This window comes from Vombatus ursinus, unplaced genomic scaffold, assembly GCF_900497805.2.
Source record: "Vombatus ursinus unplaced genomic scaffold, bare-nosed wombat genome assembly UNPS02014801.1, whole genome shotgun sequence".
Classification (NCBI taxonomy): domain Eukaryota; kingdom Metazoa; phylum Chordata; class Mammalia; order Diprotodontia; family Vombatidae; genus Vombatus; species Vombatus ursinus.
The window spans coordinates 21,012,563-21,028,436 of NW_020954579.1; positions in this window are offsets into that span (position 1 = coordinate 21,012,563).

A 15,874-nucleotide genomic window follows, 5' to 3' on the forward strand; every position below is an offset into this window, starting at 1 on the left:
TAAGATAGCTGTCACAGCTACAGCTTGTATACATATAGGCCATCCTCGGGCTACCGGATCCAGGACTTTAGAGAGGAAGGCTACAGGTCTTTTCTGCCCTCCTCTTATTTGTGCTAAAACTCCTAAAGCTACTCCTCTTTCTGTATCTACATATATATGAAAAGGTTTTTCTAAAGAGGGTAAGGTTAGAACTTGTGGAGATACCAGGGCCTCTTTTAACTGACAAAAACTCTGTTGGCTCTCCGGTGTCCACTGGACAGAATTAGGTTCTTCTTCCAGTAAGTGCTGATACAGGGGTTTTGTTAATATTTTACATGAGTCTATCCAAGTCCTACAATAGCCTTGAGGTATTAACTGAATTGAGAGTTTGGTAATCAGATCCCTGCCTAGCAAATTGATCCCTGATCCCAGTATCAAAAGAAGCTTCCCAAGGGCTGTTATTCCTTCACATTCAAATTCAATAATTTCAGTAAGGGGAACAGTAAAGGTGTCTCCCTTCACGCCAGAAATAAGTAGAGTATCTTTGGATAATTTAGTCCTTTGGGGCAACTGTATCTCTGAAGATCTAGTGGCCCCGGTATCAATCAAGAACACTAATTCTTCCTTTTTTGGTCCCACCCCTAAATTTATCAAGGGTTCTAGGTGGGTCATTTCGATGAACCCCTGACACCCCTAATCTTCCAGTTCCACAAGAGAGAAAACCCTCTGTTCAGACTTTCGTGAAGGGCACTCACTTCTCACATGGCCCTCTTGCCCACATTCAAAACAGGTTAAGGGACCCTGCTCCATTCTCTCCCCAGGGGGTCTAAACCCCTTCCTCTTCCTCTACCATAAGAATTTGATAATTTTTCCTGTGGTTTCATCACTGACCTAGCTACCGCCTGTACGGTCTGAAGCATCACTTTAGTTTGTTCCCCTTGTTGTTTTAGGGACTGTAACATGATTTTGGTGTTCTTATCACTCTCTCTTTTCTCTTCTGATGCCCTGGCCACATACACCTTCTGAGCCATCTCTAGTAACTCGTCCAGAGGCTTTGTCTGCCACCCATCCTGTTTCTGTAACTTCTTATTAATGTCTGGCCAAGAATTGGTAACAAAGTATACCCTCAATAAGTTCTGGGCAGTGGGGTCATGCTCCCCCAGCCCAGAAAACTTCCTCATACACTCCTTAAGCCTAGTCAGAAAAGTGGAGGGGGTCTCATCCTTTCCTTGCTTGACCCCTGCCACTTTATTCATATTCTGACTCTGGGGGACTGCATTTCCAATCCCCTGGACAATCATTGTTCTCAAATCTTTCACATTCTCCCCATGGGCTTCGTTGTTATGATCCCATTCTGGGTCCTGAAAGGGGAATTTCTGCTCTCCCTTAGGTCCTCCTTGTGCTATCGGGTGAGCATCATCCCAAACCCTCATAGCAGCCCTTCTTATTTGTCCTTGTTCTTCCTCTGTGAAAAGGATCCCTAAGACTGACATTAACTCTGGCCAGGTGTAAGTATTGGGGCCAAGAAACTGATTCACTTGTTCTGCCAAACCCACAGCGTCTTCTAACAATGATTTCATCTCCTTTTTAAACCCTCTCACCTCGGAGGTGCTCAAAGGGGCGTTCACAAACCCCAATCCTCCCTGTGCTATCGGGACCTCTCTTAGGGGAAAGGATTCAACCTTGGTCTTGGAGGTGAGGGGAAAATTCTCCTGATCCCTAACTGATTGCTTAAGCTCTCTCCTGAGAGGGCCATGAGAAGTGGATGGGTTGAAATCAATCAGGTTACTGTCGGTTCCCTCCTCTGCAAGTGAGAGTGGGGCAGAAGGAGATTCCAGTCCCCCTGCAACCATGGGCAGAGCTGGTGGTGGAGGGACATATGGTGGGGGTAACAAGAGGAGGGGGTCCCAAGGATGGGGCTTCTGTTCTTCTAATTACTTTTTTGGCTTCTCCTCCTCCTGTTTTGGTAGTACAAATTGTCCCGCCACACCACCGGCAGCACTAAAGCCACGTATTCACTTCGGAATTAAATGGAGTTTTATAATTTACATGTAAATTTAGTTGTTGGCTTACCCAGTCCTCAGAGGATCCATATTTCGGCCAGAATACGTTTCCTCTGAGTGGGATGCCACCCCAAACAATACAACAGTATTTAATCATCTTCTTTTTATCTTTTCCCTTATATTTGGATGATTCATCCCAATTTTTAAGTCTGCTCCCTAGAGGACTATCCTCTGGGATATTGGGAAGATTTTTCATGCTAGCTACCTTATACTGTTCCTTTCCCATGGTTCATGAGTTCTTGTCCCCTTTCTGAGGACTCACTCGATCTCACCAAAATTTCCAGGGAGCGGGAGTTTTACGGACTTGAACCGCTTAGACCTCACCCTCTCCCCTAACAGGTCACCCAGGGGCTCACCAGATCTTGCCCAGAGGACTCACTGGATCTTGCTTACCTGGGTTGTGCGCACAACTTACGACCCAAAATTCAGTGTCCTTTATTCGGTGGTCTTTGCTAGCACAGTTGGAGCTCCTTTTACTTTCGTTTCTACTTTCTCCGAGTTCTTTTCTTGGGGATCCTTTACCCAGCCGGAATAAGTCCGCCCCCAGATCTAAGGACTGCCGGAGAAATCTCCAGTGGGTGCCTGCCTAAGGATCTTAGTGAGAACGACCCCCTCCAGGCAGGAAATTTCCCTGGCCAATGCACCAGAAAGCTGTGTGGGACAGTGATGACCCTTACCCGAATTAATTCAGAGGCTTCTCCAAGTAGAAAGTAGAAAGGATTTTATTTCAATCTCAAGAAAGGGTGACTCACACCGTAAGGCAGTTCAATGCAAGACCGCAGGTGGTATCAGCCAAACAAACATTTTTATAGGTTCTAACCACAACTCCTCCCTAGCCCCTACCTCTTATCCCATTGGCTGGGTGTCAGAGGGCACAATCTAAACACGAAAAAATTACCCCAGTAACAGCAAAGGAAATTACAGAACAGTTACATAGGTTTCACCTGCTTCCCACTCCTTCAAGTATCCTCTTAGTACATCCTGTTTTTGTTCATTTCAGATCCTGGAATAATTGGTGGTAGTGATTATTTTTGCAACAATTTGAACCTATCCATCTGGGCTATTTACAAGCTTCCTGACCTGGGCACACATATACACATATTATTATTATTATTATTATTATTATTATTATTATTATTATTATTAGGGGTCTTTACCTTATTTTACTTATTTAAGTTTAAATTTTATGAAGGGTCTTCACCAATCTCACTCATCCTGGCATAAGATACTTTTTTTTAAAATTTTATATTTAACATTCTACAGAATATTGCACAAGTGGATCAAATAATTGCTTTTTATATCTCAGATGTTTTGAATGGTTAAAAAAAAAATACAGTTAATAGCAAGCTGGACCTGAAGTCAAGAGAGACTTAAGTTCAAATTCTGCCTCTTGCCTGGGCAAGTCACTTAACCTCTCTCTGCTTCAATTTCTTCATCTATAAAATGGAGATAATAAAATCACCTATTGTATAGGGTTGTTGTGAGGATAAAATAAGATAATAATTTTAAATCATTTTACAAATTTTATGAATGCTAATTGCTATCATATTCATCATCATTTTCGTTATACATGAAAGGCAACCCTAGTATCACATAATCAACAGTTGGTCATCTAGTCTCTGCTTGAATGCAATCAAGGAAGAGGAAGCCACCATCTCTCAAGACAGTCCATTCCACTTTTGTATAGCTAATAGTTAGGGGGCAGCTGGGTGGCAAAGTGGATAAAGTACCAGTCCTGGAAGCAGAAAGACTCATCTTCCTGAGTTCAAATCCAGCCTTGGATACTTACTAGCTATGTGATACTGGGCAAGTCACTTAACTCTGTTTGTCTTGGTTTCCTCATCTGTAAAATGAATTAGAGAAGGAAATAGCAAACCGTTTTAGTATCTCTGTCATATACAAATGAACAACAAATAAACTGAATAATTGTTAGGGAGTTTGTCCCAATAGCAAATCTGAAATAACTTCTTTGTGGCTTCTACCCTTTACTCCAGGTTCTGTGTCTGGAGTCAAACAGAGCAAGTTTGACCCCTCCTTAATATTAAGTGTGTGTGGGACAGAGATCACTACTCAAATTCAAAACAAAGACTTAGTTACCTTGAAAACAGAAAGGAGTTTATTGCTTTCTCATGAGAAAGGGTGCCACCCCTGGTCACCCTAATGGAGAGGGCCAGGAAAGACAAGTACGCACCCGCAAGGCTTATTTATAGCCTAAGGCAAGTTCCTCCTCCCAAAACCCCCTTTCCCTTCTCCCATTGGCTGGGCGTCAGGGGGCACAATCTATTCACGGAAATCTTCCCCAGCAACAGAGTTCACAAGTTTGCCCCAAGACAAGAAAAGGGGGGAAGTCGGTTTTAGGTTGGGAGTAGGGCTATTCTATTCTTTCTACTACTGCTTAAAAACAGGGTCTGAGGGGGTTTTGACAAGGTCAGAAGGGAGTGTGTTTCAACAATACAATTAAATTCCTTGAGAAGGCCATCTACAATAGGTGCTTCCGATTTCTCTCCTCCCACTCTTTCCATCTATTCTTCCCCTTCTGATACTTTGTGAAGTTGAATTCTTGTATCTGATTTGTCCTTAATGAATTGCATCTGATTCAATTCAGCTTGGTGCTCTATCCTGCAAAAATCTTTTTGAATGCTGACTCTATCATCCACAATGATAGCTATTCCTCTCAGCTCTAGGTCATTTGCAAATGTGAAGCCATTGGCTTGGGTGGGTGGTACTATGCTATCTCTGAGTGCTGTAGAATTGTTTGTTTGTTTTTCAGTAGGGCAAGCAGACATAGTCCAAGATCAACTGAAGCCACTTCTTTATGACTCTCTTGGAACCTCAACCGTGGGGTTCTTCCTCACCTCCAGTAGGAGATAGTAGAAGTCTTGCCTCCCCCATTCCACAAATCTTTTCCAGTTCAAAAGTCCCTTCCTGTAAGTCATTCCATATTGCCCAAGGGACTGTGGGAGATAGAACTGATTCAGTGATCAGTTTGAATCAGTTCTATCTCCCACAGTCCTTTGGGTACCTTAATATAGAGGGGTATCAAGAGACAAAAGCATGAAAGGCAATCTCTACTTTCAAGACAAGTTCACTCTCTCTCTTGCAAATTGATATGCAATTGGTCTATTTAATCCTTTGAACATTTCTAGGGTGGGGGATTTCTATTTTGTATCCAAAGCTTTTCCCTTTACAATTCAATTCAATGTCTGTCTTTTAGCCTTAGCAGAGTTTCAGCTTTTGCTAAAGGCTCACCTTTGCAAATATATATATGTATATGTATATATACACATATATGTGTGTATGTATACGTATATATGTATATATAAACACACACATGTGCACACATACACATATAAGTATATATGTGTGTGAGTATGTGTATATGTATGCATGCATGTATGTATACATATATAACAATATTTAGCAAATAATATACAATACGTAATATATGTTGTATGTGTATCACATGAATAATCTATCAATATAGGATGAATCAAAGATTTTGATCATCACCAAAAGGGTTATAAAATTATGGTACTGTCAGAAAACTTTTCCTAATGACTAATTAGTGAATTGAAAATAAGCTGTTTTATAGATATACATACACTTATACATATACATGTATATGTGTATACACACACACACATACACACACATACACACACACACATATATATGTATATATATATATACACCTGGGCCTTTTTTTCATATATTTTGCTTTTCAGTCAATTTGTTGTTTTTTTCTGTTTATACTTTTATTTGTTCATAATACAAATTGTGAATATTTTGTATAAAGTTCATAATCATCCAATAGCCCTATGTTCAGAAGGACCACTGATATTAACATCTTTTAGTAATAGGTATATGACATTTTCTCTTAAGAAAAGTGTTTCTGTCTTACTTCAAAGAGGTAGTCGGTTAAGTGCCTGACTAATAATCCATTTGACACCATGAAGCATATGAGCCAATGACTATAGATCTTATCCAGCCTCACTCTTTTTTTTTTTCTAGTTTTGTAGGGAAATTAGTCAAGTCAACTCAACAAGAATTTATTAAGCACTTACTATGTGCCAAGCACTGTGCAAAATACTGGGAATAAAACTATAGTAATAATAACAACTAAGATTTATAAATCTTTTACTATGTGCCAGGAACTGTGCTAAGTGCCTTGAATACAAATATGATAATAATAATAACAAAAACAATAACAACTAAGATTTATGTAGCTTTTACTATGTACCAGGCACTGGGAATAAAAATATATGAAGAAAGTCTCTACTTTCCAGAAGCTTCTAGGAGCATAAACTGGATTTTTAATCATTGCCCTTGACATAACTGTTTTGTCATTCAGCATATTAATTACGTCTAAGCTTTTTGATTCTTGCTTGATTCAACTTGTTCTTTCATTTGGTTGCATTTTTTGCAACTGTTTCAATGAGCAGAGATTTTTCCCCACTCTTCTTGGTGGGTTTTTCTTATTTCTGATTTATTTACTTCTTTAGGTTCTGTTGCAAAGTCTTGGATTGATATTTAATTGCTTGTTTTGCTAATTAGGGTTATCTGTAATTTCTGTTATGCTTTTTTGTTCCTTTGTGTACTTTTTCTTTTTTGTTTTATTTAATTAGGCAATATGGCATTCAAGTCATGTCTTGTATGCCAAGGTAGGTATTGGTATAATCTTCCAGTCCCTTTCCCTGGATCTTCAATAATTATCTTAAGTTACTTTGACAATGGTGGACTTTGAGGTTTGTCCTTTAGTTATTGTTCAGTCATTCAGGCATGTCTGATTCTTCATGACTCTGTGGACCAATAATCTATGGGGTTTGCTTGGCAAGGATACTGGAGTGGTTTGCCATTTCCTTCTCTAGTTTTATGGAGGCAGAGGTTAAGTGACTCTCCCAGGATCACATAGCAAGTAAGTGTCTGAGGTCAAAATTGAACTCTGGTCTTTCTCGTCTTTTTGACTAGAGGCCCAGTGCTCTTATTTACTGTGCCACCTAACTGTCCCTGCTTGTTCTTAATGGTATACTTTAATAGCTTTGCTTTTCTACCTATCATTTTTACCACAGCAACAGCTACCACATATATTCCTATTTTTTTTTCACTTTTTGTCAAATAATGTGGGAAAGTACATTAGTTCATGATGTCAAAATACAGATTTTTTTTAAAAATTACTCTGTTTTGGTAAAATCAGCCTACTAGTTGTGTTCATACTTTCAAACTTAAAAGAGGCTTTTCAAAATTCCAATCAAAACATGGTCATCTCCTTTTCAAAATAATTTTTGATAGGAATGCTCTTTTTGACATACAATTGGTTATTAGCTATAATTTGTGTAAAAAAAAGATTTTTCATTGACCTCAGTTTCATCAACCTTTCCCCCCATATTTTACTTTCTTGATTTCATCTAATCCCAGCTTTGAGATTATATTTCTTTTGGGATTGTTCTGCCCCAACTAGAAATAGGATTACCAAGTTATATGAAAAGAGTAGCTCAATAAAACATTACATATTCCTGGTGTCTGTTCATCCAACTGAAGCTAAAATGGGCTGTCATATATCTTGATTCCAGGTATACACCTCTTTCAAAGGTATATATTAATCTTCCAAAAGTAACAGACAATCTGGAATGAGCTATGCTGAATTCATTTGTACATAATGAAATTTTATGCTTTCCATAATTAAGTTACATGTGAGGACAGCCCATCTGCCACATAACTAAGTGCAACACCAAAATAAGTAAATACTGATTGAAATAAAGGCTTATAATTGAAAATGTCTCTAGATCTTATAAATCAGAGGCTTGTAGACAAATGGATGCTTTACTAGCAAGGTGTCATTAAAGTCGTTTGGAGGTGGTGAATCAGTCAATTAGACTTATATCAATTGAATTCGATCTAAAAAGTTTCCTGTTGACAAGGAAAGGATACAGCCATTGCATTTGACAGATGATCACCATCTCAAGTGCAGTGCCCATACTAGGCCACAGGAAGAATTATCAGCATGACTAGACCAGTATCAGAGCTGGGGAGGAGGCCCACTGCGAGTTTAGACAGGCCTAACCGAGGAGATCAAAGACAGGGAAAGAGCTGATCTCAGACTGGCTGGTATCAATCTGTTGTTTCCTCTGTCAGGAAGATACAGCACTAACTTATTGATGGCTGTTTTCATTGTTTAGCCTGGAATAAAAGGCCTAGACTAGGAAACACTGCAGGAAAATGCCTTACTTTGAAAGCATTGGAAGCACAGACAGTGGCAATCTACTCTCCTTCATATCACAGAAGCCCAGGAAGTCTGGGATTAAAGATGTGATGTAGCTTTCTAATATGCAATGACATTCAGATAGAAAATAAAGAGTGAATGGCGTAGCTTGAAATGTGACCCTGCTCAGATGGTAAGAGAACTGACTATATTGCAAAGGGTAAAGATGATCTTAACTGGGAAGGTTCTCAGAAAGGAAAACAAATATTTTCCATGAAACTCCCTAAATAAAATTGTGTATGTAGCAGGGTTTGGGGGTTGAACACTATCATATATAGGTTACATGGACTAGTCAGACTTTTCTTGCTACTTGACTCATTATGATATTTATCCTGATCATCAGACCAAGAGATATTTTATGAGAATTGTTATTTTATTTCTGATTCTTGCTTGCTAATCTGTTCCACTGACCTTTTGTAGTTTTAAACCATGCCAAATAGTTCAATGATAGTTATTTTATAATATAATTTAGGATCTGAAAATATTGTTCTGCATCAACCTTACTTTTCAAAAATTATTTTATTTGAAAGTGTAGACTTATTGTTATTTCAAATAAATTTTATTGTCACTTAGCTCCATAAAATAACCACTTATTTGTTTGATTGGCATTTAATTCACGTGAAAATTAATTTAAACAAAATTCTCTCTGTGGCTGTCTCCTTCCATTTGTCTGTCTGGCTCTCTCTCTGTACATACACATAAACATACATGTATGTATTGACATGGACCAACTATGAGCAATCATTGTTCCTTGAAATACTCATATTATTTATTTTTAAAATATTTTGTAATTTTATTTCTATAAATCTTGAATATACCTTGATGATTCCTAGATATTTTCTATACTCGGTAGCTATTTTGATAGGGAAGGCATTTTATAATTATTGTTTTCCTTTAGTTTTAGTTATTGCTATATCAAAAAGCCTATGATTTTGGTGGATTTATCTTATATCAGTTTCTTGACTGGTTTTCTAGTGTTTTCTAAGTAAACTCTCATGCTTTCTGCAAATATCCATATTTTTGATGCCTCTTTGCTAATGTTTCTGATGAAATTAAAAGGATAGCCTTCAATTTGCTGGCACAAGACTGGTTATACTCCTTATGACCTTTAAAAAGAGAAGATTATTATTATATTTAAGTGTTAGAGATAGGAAGCAGATTTCAACAAGATGGCAACATCGAGCATGGAGAGAGGGTTTGTTTCCTCCTTTCCTTCATCTGCAAGAGAGAGACAGAGAGAGAAAGAGAGAGAGAGACAGACAGACAGACAGACAGACAGAGAGAGAGGAGAGGGGAGAGAGAGACAGAGAGAGATAGAGAAGATGTCGAAGAAACAAAGGAATAGATAAGAGACCCAGTTGTGGATTTAAAGAAGAATTACCCCTCGCAGTTGAAAGCTGGCCTGAAGAAAGGAACAGAACTGGGAACTTGAATAGGTTTAGCAGCAGGAATGCTACAACTAGGGTGAAACATTGTGAGGACACCACAAGAAGTAAAAAGACATCACAAGAAGTAAAAGGACATCAGTCTTACAGAATTAGAAATGTGACTTGTCTTGGACATATATATTTCCTACATATGTGACTCACTAAAAATATGTGCCAGCTAAGTGGGGCAATGGATAGAATGCTGAGCCTGGAGTCAGGAAGACTCATCTTGAGTTCAAATTTGGCCTCAGATATTACTGGCTGTGTGACCCTGGGCTTATTCTTGTTTGCCTCAGTTTCTCATCTGAAAAATGAGATGGAGAAGGAAATGACCAACAACTCCAGTAACTTTGCTAATAAAACCCCAAATGGGTTCATGAAGATTTGGACATGACTGGAAAATGACTGAACAACAACAGAAACCAACATACTCTAAGTTTCGCCTACTCTTCCCATGGATACTGTAAAATATTTGAGTTTGCCCCAGTTTTATGGAAGAGAGGATCTTTTGTAACTATTTTTTTTTTACCCTTGGTTAACTTAGTAAATACCTTTGCTTACACTAATTTTGTCTATAAGCTTGCTGTTAGAGGTAAATATGTGGGCACTCTTTAAGCGTTTGATACAATTTATCTATAAATCTGTTTGGATTAGGATTTTATTTTCCCTTTCTTTATGACTTGTTCAATTTAATTTTATGAGATCAGGTTATGATCTCTATTCTATGATATGTTAATCTGGACATTTTACATGTTTGGAGGCAGTCATTCATGTCTGTTACTTTCTTGGTTTTGCTAGCTTGTAATTGTTTACAGTAGGTTCTGAAAATTCATTTTTTTCAGGATCATTGGATAGTTGATATAAAGTCAGATTTGTTCTCTATTGTGATTTCACGTTGTTCTTTTAAATTTTATAAATTTATTTACTCTCTCTGGGAAAGGTCTCCTACATGAGAAGAATGATTATTAATAACTAATGATTTGGGGATATCCAGAGTTCTCCCCTTTTCCTAAAGTCCTGATTTTTAAAAAGTTCAGTTTCTTGAAGGACATTGCTGATAATGAGATTGGACTAACTTTCTTGTGTATACACTTTTTGAATAGATTGACCAAGACTGAGGGAGTGGTCTGGGTCTCTGTTCAAGGGTGACATAACATCACTCTCAGCCCCTCAATGAACACCTACTCTTGGAAGGATATATAAATTGTGAGCCTGCTGCCATAGTGGTCTTTAGTCTAAGAGAGACAGCCAAATGGCCATCCTTTAATTAATAATATGCTGGCTTTATTGATAAAATGACTAAATTACTCAGAAACTATGTCTCTCAAAATTTTTTCAATCATCACGTATAGAAGGTGAAATTTGAGCTGAATTTTGAAAGAAGCTAGGGAAGCTAAGAGATGAGGGATAAGAACATTCTAGGTATGGGGAACAACCAGTACAAAGGCATTCAGATTGGAGAAGGTGTGTCAAGTTTAAGGGATAGCAAGTGGGCCAGGGTAATTGGATTGTAGAGTGTGTGGAGGGAAGGGCATGAATAATGGAAAAAAGTAGGAGAGGATAAGATTATGAAAAGCTTTAAGTGCCAAATAAGAAAAAATAAGAAGATAAGAATGATATTGAGGTTCTGGACTTATGACTGAAAGCATGATGGTGGCCTTGACTATAATAGGAAAACTGGAAAGAGGGAAGGGTTTTAGGGGCAAGAGTTCTGTTTTAGATGTGCTGAGTTTAAGATGTCTGTGGGACATAAAGTCTGAAAAGTCCAAAAGGTGCTTGGTAATAAAAGACTAGGGCAGGGCAGCTAGGTGGTGCAGTGGATAGAGCACCAGCCCTGAACTCAGGAAGACCTGAGTTCAAACTCAGACACAACACTCACTAGTTGTGGGACTCTGGGCAAGTCACTTAATCCCAATTGCCTCACCTAAATAAATAAATAAATATTTAAATGAATGAATGAATGAATGAATATCATAAAGGACTGGGATTCAGAAGACGATTTAGGACAAGACGTATACATCTGGGAATCATCAGCATTCCATGAAATCAGATCCATATAAGGTGATCAGTTTACCAATTGAGATTATATAGAGCAAAAAGAGATGAGTCTGAAAGAAGACCTATGGTTAGTGACATGACATGGGTGAAGAATTAACAACAGGGACAAAAGGAGAATTCAGATAGGAGAAGAAATAAGACAGAACAATGTCACAAAAATCTAGAGGAAAAAGAGTAGAAATAACAACTTGGAAGTTTGGCAAGAAAGGTCTCTCTCACTTAGGTAAAAGAGAAAAGCAGTCCAGGACACACAGTGTCCTTACAAGCCAGCAGCTGGCACTGGCTCAGCAAGACAACAAGAGGCAGTGAGCCCCAGTGTAGGTCAGTGACCAAGGTCCTGCAGCCCTGATGCAACAGCAGGCATTTGGCCAGTGCACTCTCACTCATGATCCAGCATAGCACCATGCAAAAGGCCTGGTCCCTCTGGCAGCCCCAGCAGAGCACCAGCAAATACCAAGGCCTCCTGTGTCCCTGGCACAACCCAGATCCTTCCATGACTCCCAGCACAGCACCAGGCAAGAGGCCAACAAGACTCCTTCTCCCCCCGTAGCCCCAACACAACACCAGGCACCCATGCAGGCCCCAGTACAGTACCAGGTGAGTGGCCAGGGCCCCACTGCAGCCCTAGTGCAGCACCAGGCAAACAACCAAGCCCCCTGCATCCTCAGCACAACACCAGACACACCTCACTCCCCTTACAGGCCTCAACATAGCACCTGGCAATTGGCCAGCCCCCTCCCTTCTCTACTCCATTATTATGCCAGATAAATGACCAGGCCCCCCTGCAGCCCCAGTGCAAGTACAGACTAGCAACAAAGGCCTGCAGTCCCTAGCACAAGAAGCTTGGGACAGTGGGACAGGCTGGAAAAAGAGGAGCAAAAAACAAACTAAAAAGAACCTGACCATAGAAAGTTATTATGGCAAAGGAAAGATCACAAGATCTTCTCAAAAGAAGAAAGCAACTTTATAATAAGATCAAAGATCAAAACACAAATTCAGAACAGGACAACAATGTTAAAAAGCTTATGTTCAAAGGTTCAAATAAAAATAACAATTGGTCTCAGGTTCAAAAAGAATTCCTGGAAGAACTCAAAAAGGATTTTAAAAATTCAAATCAGAGAAGGAGAAGAAAACTTAGGAAGAGAAAATAGAATGAGTCAAGAGAATCATGAAAAAAAAAGTCAACAGCTTGATAAGGAAGCACACAAAAAAAGTGGAAAAAGAAGTACGAAAGTTTACTGAAGAAAACAACTCCTTCAAAAGTAGAATTGGCCAAATGGAAAAATGAGGTAAACAAAGTTAACTGAAGAAAATAACTCCTTAAACATTAGAATTTGATGAGTGGAAGCTAAAGACTCCAAGAGACATAAAGAAACAATTAAACAAAAACAAAAGAATGAAAAAAAATAGAAGAAAATACTAAATATCTCATTGGAAAAACAACTGACCTGAAAAATAGACCCAGAAGAGATAAATTAAAAATTATTGGACTACCTGAAAGCCATGATTAAAAAAAAATTAAAAAGATGTACATCATACCTCAAGAAATTGTCAAAGAAAACTTCCTGATATCCTAGAACCAGAGAGCAAAATAGACATTGAAAGAATCCACTGATCACCTCTGGAAAGAGATCCCAAAATGAGAAGGCAAGCACTTTGATGTAAGCCATATGTGTGCAATGATTAAAATCATGTTTCCATATTAGTCAGGTTGTGAAAAAAAAAACAGACAAAAAGAAGACAAATAAAGTTGAAAAAAATTGTGCTTTGATCTGCATTAAGACTCCATCAGTTCTTTCTTTGGAGGTGGATAGCATTTTTCATCAAAAGTCCTTTAGTATTGCTTTGAATCATTGTACTGCTGAGAATAGCTACGTCATTCACAGTTGATCATTATATAATATTACTGTTATTGGTGTATACTGTTCTCCTGGTTCTGCTCACTTCATTTTGCATCAGTTCATGTAACTTTCCAAGTTTTTTGTGAAATTATCCTGCTTGTCATTTCTTATAGCACAATAATATTCCATTACTATCATATACTACAACTTGTTCAGCCATTTCCCAATTGACGGATGTTCCCTCAATTTCCAATTCTTTGCCACCACAAAAAGAGCTGCTATAAATATTTTTGTACATATAAATACCCCCTCTCCTTTTTGTTAAATCTCTTTGTGATACAGATCTAGTAATGATATTTCTGGATCAAAGAGTATGCACAGTTTTATAGCCCTTTGGGCAGAGTTTTGAATCACTCTCTAGAATGGTTGAATAAGTTCACAACTCCACCAATAGAGCTTTAATGTCAAAATTTTACAATATCCCCTCCAACATAAGGTTATTTTCCTTTTCTACACACTCTATCTTCTATCTGAAGGTGCCTTAGAATCTTTGTTGTCAAGTTATACTTTGCTTAGAAGTTCTGCTTGTATTTGGTATAAAGTAGCTCTCTTCTTTTGAGAAGCCTTATTAGCTTCCTTTAATGAATAATATTTCTTCATTAAGTTTGAGATTTTTGTTTGTTTACTCCTATCCCTGGATCTTTCTGGTTTGGGATTTTGGGCTAGGTACATACAGCACTCTATTCCTCTCCTATACTTTTGGATTCTTCCTATCTGTAGTCTGGATACTATTATCACTCCAATTCATAATTTGATGTCAAGGAATAGGCCCCACTTTCTTCTAGGATCCCTGACCCCTGAATTTTTCTGCTGATGACCTAACATAGAATTTGACCTTTATCCTTTCTCTGTCTCTTTATCTTTCTACAAAACCTAACTGGGAATTGGACTTGGTATACTAATGCCCTCCAGTACCAGATGACTTAATAAGCTTAATGCAAAGTCATTTACTGAAATATGATAGGAAGAACAGTAGCATCAGAAACAAAGCCAATGCAATCAAGATTAGGAGGGAAGCAGAAAGCTGGGAAACAACTTTTGCAACCAGTGTCCCTGAAAAAGGCCTCATTTCTAAAAAAAAAAAAAATAGAGAGAACTGAGTCAACATTCTAAGAATACAAGTTATTCCCCAATTGATAAATGGCCAAAGGATATGAGCAGGCAGTTTTCAGAGGAATAAGTTAAAGCTATCTATAGTCATATGAAAAAATGCTCTAAATCACTATTGATTAGAGAAATGCAAATCAAAATAACTTTGAGGTACCACATCACATCTATCAAAACATGACAAAACAGGAAAATGATAAATGTTGGAGATATGGGAAAATTGGAACACTAATACATTGTTGGAGTTGTGAACTGATCCAACCAATCTGGAGAGCATTTTGGAATGACGTCTAAAGGTCTATAAAACTGTGCATACCCTTTGATCCCACAATACCACTATTAGGTCTGTATTCCAAAGAGATCATGAAAAAGAGAAAAAGACCCACATGTACAAAAAATATTTATAGCAGCTCTTTTTGTGGTAGCAAAGAATTGGAAATTGAGGGGATGCCCATCAATTGGGGAATGGCTGAACAAGTTGTGGTATTCGAATGTAATGGAATGCTATTGTTCCATAAGAAATGATGAGCAGGTAGACTTTAGAGAAGCCTGGAAAGACCTGCATGAACTGATGCAGAGTTAAGTGAGCAGAACCAAGAGAATATTGCACACAGTAACAGCAACATTGTGCGATGACCAGGTTTGATAGACTTAGCTCTTCTCAACAATGTTATGGTCTAAAACAAACCAAAGACTCATGATGGAAAATGATGCCCACATCCAGAGAAAGAACTATGTAATCTGACTGCAGATGGAAACACACTATTTTCTCTTTCTTTTTTTCCTTTCTCATGTTTTTTTTTCTTTTTGTTCTGATTCTTCTTTCACAATGTGATTAATGTGGAAATATTTAATATAATTGTACATTTATAGTATATATCAGATTGCATACCATTTTGGGTAGTAGAGAGGAGAGAAGGGGAAAAATTTAGAACTCAAAATCTTATGGAAGTGGATGTTGAAAACTAAAAATTAAAAAAAAAGAAGAGTAGCATCAAAGCAAAATCTCTCCTGAGAATATTGCATATACTCTCTCTCATTGCCTCGTACAGTATCCGCAGTAAAAGTGGAAATAGTGGG